Here is an 11,843-nt window from a genome sequence, read left to right on the forward strand (position 1 = left end):
AGTCCAACACCCATTAAAGTCAATGGGAATTGGATCCACACCTCTGGTTAGTTGTTTTAGCATGGGAGCTTGGAAACCAGGCTTGGCAGGGTGCAAGCTCTTTATTTTAAATCCCACTCTAGGGGTGCATACTTTTCTGTGCAAGGAAACTAGTGTGTCAACAGTTGACCATGTGTGAACATACATTGTACACTGTCAGGGTAAACAAGGCTATTGCTATGTCCGGAATATTGTTATGCTTACTTGTGTGACGTGAAATGTGCAATTGGAAGTTTCTACCCCAGCACCTCTCCCTCAGCTAGAGGTGCTTCTGCACCGAATACTGAGAATGGATGGAAGTAGTTTCAATGACTTAATGCTCTGAAACTGTCACCACAAGGATCCCAGGGAGAAACTCCCAGGTTGCAAGTTGAAAGACCGTCACACAGTCACCAGAGCCATCTATCAATCAGAGTGATGGAAGGGTGAACAAAGGTTATGTGGAACTGCAATCTGCAAAATCAGTTGAGGAGATGCAGTCTTCCTGAAGTGAATATTGATAGCCGTACACGTCTGTCCTGGGGTCTTTACTGGTAAGACATATCCACAGTGCAGTGAGCTGCCTTTCAGAGGTGAATGCCGGTGACCCCTCCAAATTTCCATAAGCTCATAACAGGCTGGGTCAGGGGAGCAGTGAGGGTCAGGCAAAGATAGGCAAGTACTAGAGAGGAAAAGTAAGGAATAGGGAGATGAGGAAACCAGAAGAGATCAGGAGAAACTGGAGAGATCTAGATGACATATCAGAGAGGGCCAGAATAGAAACCTTCCATCAGTATTAACCCCAGGTATTTTAGATAAATTTCAGCCCCTACTCTGTGCACCATTCTGTTCCCCTCACCCACTGCCCCCATTCTGGGGCTCATTCTCCTTCCCCTTTTGCCTTCCCTTCCCCCAAGCGTAGGTCTCTCTTTCCTTCTCTCATCCTTTCCCCTCCCCCAGCCCAACTGCCTTCTCTGTCCCGCACTGAAGGGCTCACCTCCCATTGCCCATTTGTGATTTCTCTCTTCTCTGATGGTGCCGATGCTGGTATCACTGTTAAGCAAAAGAGATGTTGTGAGGTAATAGGGGGCAGGGCTGGGTCAGTAAGGAGGAGGGGGAAAACAGGCATTTAAATACTTCAAATCCTCACCCCCTCTGTAGAAATGGAACCCATTTTCCCTGGCATTGGGGCCTGTTTCCATTGACACTGAAAAGAATTTTATCATTGCCTTCAAGGAGCAACAGGCTGGTCCCAGTGTGGAGGATTCTGTATCCAGTTCCACCCATGTATGGTTTGATATAGCGCATTTGCTTCTTAGGTAGGGTGACCAGATAGCAAGTGTGAAAAATCGGGACGGGGAGTAGAGGGTAATAGGTGCCTATATAAGACAATGCCCCAAATATCAGGACTATCCCTAGAAAATCGGGACATCTGGTCACCCTATTCTAATGTCTCGACTTCTAGAGAAAAGAGGGAATTACTGGTTGAGAGAAGGGGGATAATGGTGCTACTTGAATCATAGAATCATAGAATCATAGAATATCAGGGTTGGAAGGGAACTCAGGAGGTCATCTAGTCCAACCCCCTGCTCAAAGCAGGACCAATCCCCAATTAAATCATCCCAGCCAGGGCTATGTCAAGCCTGACCTTAAAAACTTCTAAGGAAGGAGATTCTACCACCTCCCTAGGTAACGCATTCCAGTGTTTCACCACCCTCCTAGTGAAAAAGTTTTTCCTAATATCCAACTTAAACCTCCCCCACTGCAACTTGAGATCATTACTCCTTGTCCTGTCCTCTTCTACCACTGAGAATAGTCTAGAACCATCCTCTCTGGAATCACCTCTCAGGTAGTTGAAAGCAGCTATCAAATCCCCCCTCATTCTTCTCTTCTGCAGACTAAACAATCCCAGTTCCCTCAGCCTCTCCTCATAAGTCATGTGTTCCAGACCCCTAATCATTTTTGTTGCCCTTCACTGGACTCTCTCCAATTTATCCACATCCTTCTTGTAGTGTGGGGCCCAAAACTGGACACAGTACTCCAGATGAGGCCTCACCAATGTCGAATAGAGGGGAATGATCACGTCCCTCGATCTGCTCGCTATGCCCCTACTTCTACATCCCAAAATGCCATTGGCCTTCTTGGCAAGAAGGGCACACTGCTGACTCATATCCAGCTTCTCGTCCACTGTCACCCCTAGGTCCTTTTCCGCAGAACTGCTGCCTAGCCATTCGGTCCCTAGTCTGTAGCTGTGCATTGGGTTCTTCCGTCCTAAGTGCAGGACCCTGCACTTATCCTTATTGAACCTCATCAGATTTCTTTTGGCCCAATCCTCCAATTTGTCTAGGTCCCTCTGTATCCTATCCCTGCCCTCCAGCGTATCTACCACTCCTCCCAGTTTAGTATCATCCGCAAATTTGCTGAGAGTGCAATCCACACCATCCTCCAGATCATTTATGAAGATATTGAACAAAACCGGCCCCAGGACCGACCCCTGGGGCACTCCACTTGACACCGGCTGCCAACTAGACATGGAGCCATTGATCACTACCCGTTGAGCCCGACAATCTAGCCAACTTTCTACCCACCTTATAGTGCATTCATCCAGCCCATACTTCTTTAACTTGCTGACAAGAATACTGTGGGAGACCGTGTCAAAAGCTTTGCTAAAGTCAAGAAACAATACATCCACTGCTTTCCCTTCATCCACAGAACCAGTAATCTCACCATAGAAAGCGATTAGATTAGTCAGGCATGACCTCCCCTTGGTGAATCCATGCTGACTGTTCCTGATCACTTTCCTCTCATGTAAGTGCTTCAGGATTGATTCTTTGAGGACCTGCTCCATGATTTTTCCAGGGACTGAGGTGAGGCTGACTGGCCTGTAGTTCCCAGGATCCTCCTTCTTCTCTTTTTTAAAGATTGGCACTACATTAGCCTTTTTCCAGTCATCTGGGACTTCCCCCGTTCGCCACGAGTTTTCAAAGATAATGGCCAATGGCTCTGCAATCACAGCCACCAATTCCTTTAGCACTCTCGGATGCAACTCGTCCGGCCCCATGGACTTGTGCACGTCCAGCTTTTCTAAATAGTCCCTAACCACCTCTTTCTCCACAGAGGGCTGGCCATCTACTCCCCATGTTGTGATGCCCAGCGCAGCAGTCTGGGAGCTGTCCTTGTTAGTGAAGACAGAGGCAAAAAAAGCACTGAGCACATTAGCTTTTTCCACATCCTCTGTCACTAGGTTGCCTCCCTCATTCAGTAAGGGGCCCACACTTTCCTTGGCTTTCTTCTTGTTGCCAACATACCTGAAGAAACCCTTCTTGTTACTCTTGACATCTCTTGCTAGCTGCAGCTCCAGGTGCGATTTGGCCCTCCTGATTTCATTCCTACATGCCCGAGCAATATTTTTATACTCTTCCCTGGTCATATGTCCAACCTTCCACTTCTTGTAAGCTTCTTTTTTATGTTTAAGATCCGCTAGGATTTCACCGTTAAGCCAAGCTGGTCGCCTGCCATATTTACTATTCTTTCAACTCATCGGGATGCTTTGTCCCTGTAACCTCAACAGGGATTCCTTGAAATACAGCCTGCTCTCCTGGACTCCTTTCCCCTTCATGTTAGTCCCCCAGGGGATCCTACCCATCCGTTCCCTGAGGGAGTCAAAGTCTGCTTTCCTGAAGTCCAGGGTCCGTATCCTGCTGCTTACCTTTCTTCCCTGTGTCAGGATCCTGAACTCAACCAACTCATGGTCACTGCCTCCCAGATTCCCGTCCACTTTTGCTTCCCCCACTAATTCTTCCCTGTTTGTGAGCAGCAGGTCAAGAAAAGCTCCCCCCCAGTTGGCTCGTCTAGCACTTGCGCCAGGAAATTGTCCCCTACGCTTTCCAAAAACTTCCTGGATTGTCTATGCACCGCTGTATTGCTCTCCCAGTAGATATCAGGAAAATTAAAGTCACCCATGAGAACCAGGGCGTGAGATCTAGTAGCTTCTGTGAGTTGCTGGAAGAAAGCCTCATCACTAACAGCTCACACTGGTTCCATTGGAAATCGATCTTGATTACTATGTCTGCCTTAGAGTTGAGTAATAAAAAGGAATACCAGATGGAGTTAAAGTGGCTGCGTCAAAAAGTGACATAACTTTGTGCAGAGACTGGTTTGTTCAACACCCTCATTCACAGATCAACTGGGATTCAGTTGCACAATGCCACTGCTTTGCCTCTAGATGTCAGTACAGACAAGTAATTGAGAATGAATGTTCTGACATGTAGAATAATTACACCCCTTTGACTTTTTCTTCTTAAAATTATGCATTACAATTATTGCTATCTGGTTTTGTAATTAATAAATAGATGGCTTCTGATTAACCCAGAAACAATGTTCAGTTCAGACAAAACCATATGGGATACAAGCACACATGCTTTGGTCTGGCTTTTCAGCATAGAAGAACAAGGATATTTTCCAGCAGCCTTACAGGAAAGTGTTTCTAGGCTTTTATAGTTTCAAACCCCATTTCCGGCTCCATACATTTCTCCCAACACTCACTCCTATTGTGCCATTTAAGAGATGGAGGATGAGCCCAGGGGATAAAGGATTTTAAAGCACAGGGGGAAATATTCTGAGCCAGATCCTCAGCTGGTGCACAACAGCCTAGCTGCCCTGACGGCAATGTAACAATGCCTATTGTCAGCAGCAGATGAACAGGCCCGCTTCTATATTTACATTTAATCTGGCAAATTTTCACTTTTCATTATTTTTTTTAATGTTAGTGTCAATGTGCATGTTGAAAAGACAAAATCCAAACCTTCCTCCTCCCCCAGGGGTACCAGAATGTGGAGGGGGGGGACTATGCCCTCCCTCTGTTTACCGGGGAGAGTGATGGGGGGAGAGGAGAGAAGAGCGAGCTGGGGGTGGGATCTTGGGGAGGGTGAGAGGCAGCTTAGGAGCGGGGCCTTGGGGTGGAAGGGGCAATGGGAGGGTGGGGCCATGGTTCAGGTGCCAGTGCCCTCCCCCACTTTTAGGGTGTTTCTTCCACCCGTCCTCCGACCCAGTTTTTGGAGGCATTCAAAATTCATTCCAAAAAGATTATGCAAAATGGGGCTCTTGAGATGAAGGAGCCACTGGTCAAATGGTGAGTGCTCCTAGCACCAGGTCTCAATTTACTCATCTACAATGTGGGAACGTCAGTTCTCTACCTGTCAGGAGAGCTAGGAGGTTAAATTAAATTATATTTGTATGTTTACCTACTTTGTAAAAAGCTTTGAGATTTACTGATGAAAAGTGTGTGATAAGAACTAGGTATTTATTATTATAGTAAAAGCTGAGATTTTCATATGAAAAGCTCTGTGAAACTGCAACATGTTATTCTTGGCCCTTTTGGCCCAAGGGTTAGCCTTGCAGGCTTGGTTTCATCAGGATGAGAAATCATGGATACAGTAGAACCTCCAAGTTACAAACACCATAGTTACAAACTGACCAGTCAACCACAAACTGCATTTGGAACCAGAAGTACACAATCAGGCAGCAACAGAGGGTGTGGGGGGGGGCGGGGGGGGCGGGGGAATAAAGCAAATACAGTACAGTACTGTGTTAAACGTAAACTACTAAAAAAATTAAGGTAAAGTTTAAAATTTTTTTGATAAGGTAAAGAAACTGTTTCTGTGCTTGTTTCATTTAAATTCAGATGTTTAAAAGCAACATATTCGTCTTCATAGTAAAGTTTCAAAGCTGTATTAAGTCAATGTTCAGTTGTAAACTTTTGAAAGAACCACCATAACATTTTGTTCAGAGTTACAAACAACCTCCATTCCCGAGGCGTTCGTAACTCTGGGGTTCTACTGTATGTCAGATATATCCTTGGTGTCATCTTGTTTGTTTACAAAAAGTCCACAAAGTCCTCTTTCCCTGAGCACGGCAAAAACAAGCAACAGCCTGGCTCAGAAGTCTCTAGGTCTGCCACTCCTGTTCTGTGCCCAAGAAGCAGTGTCCCTGTGCTTCCTCTTAGGGTCACACTCACAACTCCTGCTACTGGCTTTCTGCCTTCATCAACCAGCCCCCTCACCCCTGTGTTTGCAACTAGGGAAACCCGCAAGTCTGCATGACTCAGCTCTGACTCGCCATAGAGCCTAATGCCATAGGCAGTCCCCCCAAGGGATGCAGCTGTTCCTATTATATAAAAGGGTTTGATTGCTTCTTCTGTTGAGGCTGCAAAAGAGTGCTTGGCACCCATTGGCGTTAAATGTGGTCTGTGATTGGCCTTTGGATCAGACACATCTGCTGTCAGCCATTAGCACCTTTCGGCATAACATTATTATTGGACCTGCTGATATAAGCAGCAAAGCAATTCAGGAAAATCAGAGGCCATTTGCTGAAATCTCACAGCTCCATCAGAGCACTTTTCACTCAAAAGAAATGAACCACAAAACGTTACACATTTGTACTGGTTTATTAAAGTGCTGGTCCAGACCCACCTAAAAGAATTCCGTTTAGCAAGGCTCAGGCTTTCCGATGGGACTGGGAGTGTGAGCTGCACCACAGCACAACAGATGAATTGATCCATTTCACCCACAGGTTTTCTGTCACGTCAAACACTAGTAGCTCCGGATGCTGTCCTAAGAGCACTGTTAGCACCAGGATGGAGCTGTTTTTAAGTCCTGTGTGTAAAAGGCCTAATCCTTATATGCCAACGGATCATATCTTCAAGATTCCCTCGAGACGCGGGGAAAAGTGGAAATAAAGAGAAAGAAAATCCCTTATTTCATAATGGTGCAAACAGACGTGTCAGGAACATTACATCAACATGCAGGGGATGTGAAATTTAATACCGTGCCTAATGCATTTAGAGGAGGCAGAATGCAGAGTCTGTACTGCGTCTGGGACTAATACAGGGAGGAAGCTTTCACCACCAAGAAAGAAGGACTTTCTGCTTATTATGGAATTTGAGCTTTTGTTTTCAAAGCCTTCCTGAGAGAGTCTAAAAAGCTAGTGGTTAAAGTGTGTGTTCCTCGACACAGAGCTATTTTTCCAGAAGGATAGGTCCAATTCTCTTGGTTACGACTGTAAACCAGGAGTAACTCTACTGAAATCAGTGGGGGTTCCTGGGTGTTAAACTGAGGGAAGTGAGAGGAGAATCAGGTCCAGTGAGTCTCAAAAGCCCAGGCTACACAAACAAATATATGCAGGCCAAGAGGTATAGCTCCATGAACATTGGTGGAGCTGTACTGTGTCACACCAGCTGAGGATTGGGCCTGTCAATCTCTCAAAGCACAGTGGTATCTTTGCAGACGGGAAGCCCGACATTTTCTGGCATTGTGTCTGTCAGGCCAAAGATGGAACGTCAGTGAAGCTGAGGGCAGGCTAGGATTTAGCGGAGACGTGGCTCGGATTCAGATGCTAGACAAAGTGCTGACTTTTTTCCACGTTGCAAATGATCCATGTATGATGCATGAAGCTATCACCAGGCACAGATGGGCTGGGAGCAGAAGTGTTAGTTGGCAGTGACGTCAGCCCAGCTCTGGTGGAAAGAACTCAGCAACTCGTTTGCATATTTGACAGAATCTGCATATAATATGCATTAGAGACAGGCCATGATTGAAAGGCCCAACCTGCTCAGCTGCCACTACAATAGCCAGATGTGGCCAAGTAACACGGCCATCCTGGTTTCTAAAAGCTGCAGGTTGGGAGCATGGCGTGCAGAGATCCAGTAGGACGACTGGGCGTTGATCAGGGACTGCCTCCTGCAGAGTTCAGAAGCAGTGTCATAGCTGTGCTGAGGACTTTGATCCAAAGCCCAGTGAAACCAATAGGAATCTTTTCATTGACTGGAATGGGCTCTGGATCAGGCCCTGGTACTCTAACGCTCTGGATCTGATTCTGCATTTGCATGCTGGGTTTAGAGGGGTGGAATTCCACTGGCTGCCGTGGAGTTGCTCCTGGCTTACACAGGTGTAAACTAGAGGAGTATCGAGCCCACCAATTTCAGCGAGTAGCACATGGCATGGGCTGGAGAAGGATCAGGGGGGTCTCATCCAGCACTGTGTTATAAGAGGGCATTAGCAGATACACTATCCGTTCAGGACACGGATTCATTTTGAATGGCAGCAGGGCTTAAATTAAGCCAGAGCTGTCCGGAGTGGAGCTCTGGTAAATATTTTCAAAGCAGAAGCCCTGAGCCCCGGTGGCCCACCCCTTTCCCCCCACCCCCTCGGGGCCAAAGCCCCGAGCCCTGGCAGCCCACCCCCACAGAAACCCTAATCCCCGGGGGCTTACCCCCCCAGCTCACTTCTCCCACCCCCACCCTGCAGGGCTAAAGCCCTGAGACACCCAGCCCTGCAGCTGAAGCCCAGAGCTCTGAATGCGGGAGGTGTTGGAGGTTCCGGGAAATAATCTCTGAGAATTTAAGCCCGGAGGGGCAGCATTCAAAAGAGAGTAAATTCCACTCATTGAGAATCAGTCATCCTCCCGGCCCTCTGGATGATCCATTGCAGGAGCAGATGTACACTGTAAAAACACTCAATCTGCAACCAGGATATTAAGAGGAATCATTATGTTTCTTACAAAGCCTGCGTGCAGAAGAACAGGTCTCTCTTGGAGTACATGCTCGCTATGTTTCTTGCAGAGCAGCATGCACCAGTCTTTGTCAAATTTGACCAGAGCTGCCTGCTCCATCCCTAATATGGTACAAGACCCTTTGCTGTCCCTGCTGAGCCTTGAATAAACGTAGAACCGAACTGAATTAGCCTGGATAGCCACCGTCCCACTGTGAGGCAATGAGGAAAGGCAGAGTGGGCTCAGTACAATTAGCAATACTGCAGGCAGGTCTCATGCTGTGGGTAGGGTTGCCAACTTTCTACTGACACAAAACCAAACCCCTTGCCCCAAGGCTGTGCCCCTCCTCTGAGGCCCCGCCCCCGCTCTCCCCAACCTCACTCACTCGCTCATTTTCACTGGGCTGGCTCATGGGGTTGGGGTCTGGGTGGGGGCGAGGGCTGGAGCCAGAAAAGCCCATCAAGCGTACGAACAGGAACAAATGGAAGCTCACCTGAGCACCTGCCACTCAAGGCTCTTTGATTGCTTCCACCCTCTTCTCCTATCCTAGCCAATTTGTATTCGATACAGGTTCGAACACCGCACTCATCACCGGAGTCTCTCCTCAGACTAAGCTCCACCACCGTTCTTTTCCCACTGGCAGGAAAATACCATCTGCGATCTGCCCATCCCGTCTTCAGTTGCCCATGTTTGAAGAAGGCGAGGAAAAGGTGGCTCCAAACCCTCTTTCTACCTTCCTCAATCCTGGGGCTGCATAGGGGGCAGACCAGCCCCCAGCCAAACTTAGAATAACCTAAGTGTTGCTGTATCTTCCTCTGACCTGTAGGGCCAGGCAATTAGGTGATTATGCCAGTAAGCCAGGCTGTGGTCTCTGATGCTGCCCCCTCCACTCCTGACATGTGCCCTCCCAGCCCTATATCAGGGAGGACCAGGAGTGGCTTGCGTAGAGTTAGCTATTCTTACCTTTACTCCAAGCCAAGGATGGCCTCTTGCCAGTGGCATCCTTTGCTGATCATTGAAGGCAGCTTTAAAATCACTGTGTGCCGTGCCAGTGACACAGTCTGACCTTAGCACGGGCCAGAATCCGGCCCAAGTCTGCCTAACTGTGAGCACTGACAACGCAGTCATCACTCTAGTTATCTTGGGCATTTTAAAGCAGCTCAGTACATCCTATGTAGGAGGTCGGAGCTAACCAATAATACTGGATGCATTCTTCCCTATTGCTTTCATGGAACGATAACCTTCAACAGGAAGCAGCAACAGGCTATACTCCAATGCCAGGCCGGAACGTCACTGCTAAGGATTCATTATGCTTATTTAATCTCTTGTATCTCTGGTATCATATGCCCCCCATCATCCTAGTATCTATGTCTCACCATCTTTGAATGAGTTTATCCTCACAACACCCTAGTGAACTATGTGCCGTATGACACGATGCAATTTCATGTGTATTTAGCGCTGGTTTTATTTGAAGGGAACTAGATTTGAGGACAAATCATCAGCGTTAGTTACACAAAGGCAAGCTTCCCTCACCAAGCCTGGCCTAATCATGTCACACGAAACATGTGAACAGCCTCTCTTTGGCCTTTGATGGCCTTTGTGCAGGGGTAAAGCGATTTTATGTACTGTTAGGTTAAACATAGAGAGCCACTACAATAGACAAAGTTATTGGCTATAAGGGTAAGCAAATGTGGGCATAGTCTAGCTATCTTAGGTACTGACATGCCCCCCATGACTGCAGTATCCCAGCAACTTGCAATTTTTAATGTATTTTTCCTCATACCATCCCTGGCGAGGCAGGGAAATGCTATTATCCCCATTTTACATGGGGGAAACCGAGGCGCCAAAAGGCTAAATGACCCTGCCCAAGAAGTCTGCTGCAGAGCACACACTTGAACCCACATGCCCCTAACCATTGGGCCCTCCTCCCTCTCCATGGCTACACTGTTTTCTCTGACTTATTCACCGTCTCGGTTATTTAAGCTGAAGAGAGGACGCTCTGCTCTGACTTGCCACTCTCAGAAACGGGGAGAAAAATGGAAGCTGGATCCCAGCCACCCCTAGCTTTGGTTTCATAAAAAACAGACCTTGACTCCTCCCCCCCACCCCACCCGCAAGATTTTGCTAAACCAAAATGCAGCCTCCGCAGCCCATTTCTAATGCAAACATTCTCCCCTGGAGAGAACACGTTTGTTTCCTGCAGCATTGAAGTGTACGGCCTCTTCCTCCCTGGTGCTGCAGCTGCGGTGCGCACAGGCCCACGCAGCCCCACCAATATTTTTACAGGCAGCGGGGTTAGAAATATAATGGCGATATTTTATGAATGCCGCCCAGAGCAACATTGCCACTGGGGGTGGACCGTAAAGCTGAGATGAAATGGATCAGAAAGGAGCAGATGGTAAAATGATTAAGATTCCATTTCAGTGTGGAAAGACACACACACACACCCCTACCTTCATTTCCACCACAGCTCTCTGGAGCTCTGCCACAATGTGCCTGTTCCTCTGTTCATTTCCACAGCTACAGACTCCCAGGCTGGGAGACAGGCAAAAAAAAAAACCCTGCTCCGGGTCACAGCTTAGGGAAGGGAAAACAAAGCTGGCTTGCTACAAAGCAGAGCAAGCTGCATGCCTCGGATGTAGGCGCTGCAGAGCAAGGCCCTTGCAGGAGCCTGCCTCACAGAGCTATGGCTCGGGAGAGTCAGGGTATGAAGGATGGTCAGGAATAGACTGGAGCTGGCTACCAGCCCCTGAAATGCCAGCATTGAGGCTTGTCCCCTAGCACAGGCTGAGCACCAAGGCAGGTCAGGTAAATCAATGCAGGGAGGGGGAAACCAGTCAACTGGGAGAAGCCAAATTGCAAAGGGCCGTTCACAACCTCTCCTGGGCTTCCAAACTGCAGCTCCATTGGACAAGCATGACAGCCCAGCTGAGCTATGGGGGCACTCAGACTGCATCTCTGTCCAGGGGGGAGGGGGGCTGCCCTGGGACTCCCAACCATAGAGACACCAAGGAGTCCCCTCGAACTATGGAGTCTAGTTCCCAACTTTCCTACAGACAGATGCCATTAGAGCACTGGACACTGTGATGGATAGAGTGGCGCTATGTAGGAAGTCACTCTAGCCATATCTCTATGGCCACAGGGGGCTGGGGGCCATGCTGTAGGGTATCTGTGGTCAGGGAAAACTCAAGGAAGGGTGAGCCAGTTAGAGGGATGGGGTATGGGGCAACTCCAGGAGAGAAACCAGAGAGAAAGAGGGGAGGAATAGGGGAAATCTC

General features: G+C 48.1%; 1 long non-coding RNA gene across 1 annotated transcript in view; it reads right to left on the reverse strand.

Annotated features, from left to right (window-relative positions):
• The window catches only part of LOC122466361, a 31,321-nt gene extending 20,242 nt beyond the window's left edge, over nt 1-11,079 (reverse strand). The window contains exon 1 of the long non-coding RNA XR_006291791.1: nt 11,019-11,079. This is a non-coding gene — a long non-coding RNA (uncharacterized LOC122466361). The remainder of the gene's footprint in view (nt 1-11,018) is intronic.
• Between the last annotated feature and the right edge of the window lie 764 nt (nt 11,080-11,843).

The sequence above is a fragment of the Chelonia mydas genome, chromosome 6, assembly GCF_015237465.2.
Source record: "Chelonia mydas isolate rCheMyd1 chromosome 6, rCheMyd1.pri.v2, whole genome shotgun sequence".
Classification (NCBI taxonomy): domain Eukaryota; kingdom Metazoa; phylum Chordata; order Testudines; family Cheloniidae; genus Chelonia; species Chelonia mydas.